The sequence below is a fragment of the Octopus bimaculoides genome, chromosome 3, assembly GCF_001194135.2.
Source record: "Octopus bimaculoides isolate UCB-OBI-ISO-001 chromosome 3, ASM119413v2, whole genome shotgun sequence".
NCBI lineage: Eukaryota > Metazoa > Mollusca > Cephalopoda > Octopoda > Octopodidae > Octopus > Octopus bimaculoides.
Genome location: NC_068983.1, coordinates 129,003,252 through 129,007,326, shown reverse-complemented (window position 1 = coordinate 129,007,326; position 4,075 = coordinate 129,003,252).

Sequence of the window (4,075 nt, the reverse complement as noted above, 5' to 3'; positions counted from 1 at the left end):
GAAAGTGGGGTACATTCAGGATATTTTTTGAGAATGTGCACTTTCAAATCTTCTTCAAAATTGCAACCGCTTGAAACGAGATGTTCAACAAGTTCTGTTGAACTACTGTTCTTGTGCCTGACGTCGAATATGTGCCCATTAAACCTTTTGTTTAATTGTTCCGTTGTACAACCAACATAAATCAAGCTATGTTTCGTGCATTCTGCACCGTACACTAAATGGGAATCTTTGCAGGTTCCCCCTTCTGTATAAATCATAACATTTCTATTATGATTTTTGATGGTATTCACTTCACTCATGTTGTTGCACAATGAACAGGGCTTACCTCTCTTGCGGCTGTTCTTTAAGGTACAGCGTGTAGATACTCCAATGTTCATTTTCTTGGATTCAGATATAGAGGTCAATAATTCTTTTATGTTGTTATTCCGTCGAAAGGCTACAATGGGCGGCTGAGGAAATGTCTGTTTGAAACTGGAATATTTTTTCACCACATGTTGGTAACTTTCATTCAATACTTTTGAAATGCCAGCGAAACGTCGGTGCCAGTTAATCACTAAAGCAATTCTGTAATCTGTTGTATTTTGTTTGCTAAGATTAGACGTGTAGGTTTGACTATCTTTGCTAATCTTAGCTATTTCACTTGCTATTTCCTTTAAACGTGATTCACTGTAACCTCGTTTGACATACTCTTCGTCTTGACTATTATTACTGTTATTATTATTATTATTATTATTATTATTATTATTATTATTATATTTATTATTATTATTATTATTATCATTATTATTACCTTACGAATGAGAAGCCAGGTTCTAAATTTCCCCAAGACACCTGATGAAGGCTGGAAGGTATATCAACCGAATCGTTGTGTTAACAACAAAAAAGATGAGGTCAAACATCCGTCAAATGTAAATAATGTAAATAATGTCCTGATTTATGTTTGTCGATAACTCTTCTATGTGTCTAAGGCCATCGTATTTCGTGGTAATTAGCGGACGGTATGTAGTGCATACATCTATATCAACTTGCTTTATATATATATATATTATTAAGGTGTCCCAAACTGTGTTTGAATGTGACAGCAATACAAGAGGTGTGACATCTTTGTGGATGTACAGACCAAATCAACCGTGGCTTCTTTCCACTGTCAGAACGAAATACAGGATACACTGTTACGTATATTTCCGCAGCTTTTATATTAGAGGTTAGATGAGTTTCAATGAGTGCCATACATACTGCTTGAATGTATGCATCAAGCATTTTTACATAGAGAATTTTAGCTCTGTTGCTGAATATTAGTAGACCTCAGATACCTATTGCACGTGTGTGCGCGCGAGCGTATGTGAATGTGGGCAACCTTTTCGTTCGCGTAAATATGGCATTTTCTTAAGTTTTGTACGTTAGATTTCACTTCGGTCATTGCTTTAGGTTTCTATTTATAAAACTTGCTTTAAGAATTAATAGTACGACATCTATATGTGTAACAATCAGACGCATTGAATTTATTTAAGATAAAATGTATATATTCTGAAGAATCTGCAGATAATTCCACGCCTGTGACTGTTAGCACTTTTTATCTGAATACATATCTTACAATATTCTATATTTTAGTTCTTATCTAGTCCACAAACAAACTGAACAGCAAATGCAGACGGGAGAAAATTGTTTTCTTGTCTTTAATATTATAGTAAAAACGATTTTGATGTTTAGGCTTTCCTATGTATTTACATATCAAATGCGGAAGCATAGCGCCCATTATCTTCCATTCGAGTGCCTTTATGTCTGGTGGGATAAATGAAATAAAATTAAATTTGACTAGAGATAGACCACATTTACTTTGAATAACATTTTTTTCCCTATGTTTTCCTGCTACACGAGAAGATGTTTTATGTCTAGTGATGAAGTAATGGCTTTTTTTTTCACAACTTTCCCCGTGCGTAATATTGGTCACAAAGCTGCGCATGAGCCTAGACTTTAGTTTGCAATCGTATTTTTTTCTACTATAAGACAAAAGGGTGAATCTTTTCAGCGGAGCAGTGAGCTGGTCAATTTTATTGAACCCAGTGCTTAACTGGTACTTATTTTATGGAGTCCAAAACCATAAAAGGCAGGTATCAACCTCTCTAGATGTTGAACACAAACTCAAAATCGGAATCATCACCGCAAATCATTTTATACAACGTGATAAGGAATCTGCCAGTTCGCCAACTTTTATAGCCGCTATCCCTTGAAAGTATTTGACTATTTAACTTCTATCTGAAAATATTTGTAGGCACACTCTCGCTAGGAAAGTTACATCTGAAGAAATGATAGCTGTCAATCTTTGTGTATATGTTCCCTAGACGCGATTAGTTTCGGTTCCTAAAGTCCAGTAATATGCCATAAGCAAAAAAAATAAAAAGATAGAAGTGGTATTCACATAAATAATATGCAGGTAATTGAATATACCCAATAGTCAATACTGCATGCACTCTACAAGGCATAATTCAGATGTATGAATAAAACAGTAACATCAGAGCTTGCAGTAGTGAAGTTTAGGAAAATAAGCAAAAATAGTAGTTAGGGCATTGCAGCAGCTTGAATGGTATACATATTTATATGAAATTTTATGTACGAATTTCGAACTCCTTTGTAACAAATCTACAAATTGTCACAATAAATGTTATTATGTTTGTATTTATTAAATAGGATGATGCAATCATATTTTGATGTTGCAGTTTACTGAACCGCAAGATTCATATATATATATATATATATATATATATATATATATATATATATGTCGTCGGCTTTATGTTGATTATACTTTATAAATTTAGTCACGCTATGGATAAGTGCTATGGAAACAAAATAAAATAATATGTGACGCTGTGCTTTCTATATGTGTGCGCGTGAGTGTGTGAATGTACATATGCATATATGGATGTATATAGAGACTGATAGACAGACGGATACATACAGAGATAGAGAAAGAGATAGAGTTGTATAGGTATATAGATATAGATTCACGAAATTTAATTTACATTTGCTCATATGCTGGCATTTATAGAAAAAACACTAAGATCAATGCTAGTTTCAAAAATAAATATATTTATTACAATTAATAACGTGTGTCATTATGTTCATGAAATGATTATATTTCTATCGAAAATCAAGGAATATAGATTATTATAACTCAATCGTTTTTTATACGTTTGTGATTAAGGAATATAATTTTGGCATTGTGAGTAATAGAAATCGATGTCAAAGAAGTAGCAGCAGTCCAAATGGAAGGGGGATGAGTGGCACGTGCCCCCTTCAAGAAAATAAGTGAGCCCTTCTAAATAGTGTCATTACGCCCTTTCTCCGTGGAATTGTATTCCCTTCTGGTCCTACGCCCGCCCTTCGAAAAACTCCAGGGACCGAGCCTTAAAAGGTAAATATCATTTCGCTACTACCGATTTTGTGATCATATATACTTTTAGTAAAACCTACCTAATTTTGACATAAGACAAAAAAGTTCAAAATAAGATTTATTATAAGAAATACCACAGTCGTAAATTTTCATTAAATTCATTATCAATAATAAAACAATAATTATTAATTAGCAGTCTCTTAATGATATGTGAGGAAAACAAATTTACAAAATAATAATATATTTTAACATTGTTTTTCACTAATTAACTTCCCAACAAAATCTTTAGGTTTTCATGCTGCGTTCTTACACGAAATAATGAATTTGAAACTTTTCCATATACATTCTTTCCACCCGATGAATTGACAAAATGCTTTTAAAATGATACACTAATTAAGAATTGACATTCATATCCTATTTAGCATTTCCTTTTTTTTTATGGATACAATAATTTTTTAGCAGAGTAATGAAGACACATATGTTGGACAACATAATCATTGTCTTATGACATGTCTTAATAAACCATTATGAGTAAAGCTGCAAATATACAATTTTATCTCCTTGAATATTATTTGACAATGGAGAATTTCAATTTTTAATGACAGAGCGTAAACATATAGAAATAGGAGTGTGAGTGTGTGTGTGTGTGTGTGTGTGTGTGTGTGTGTGTGTGTGTGTGTG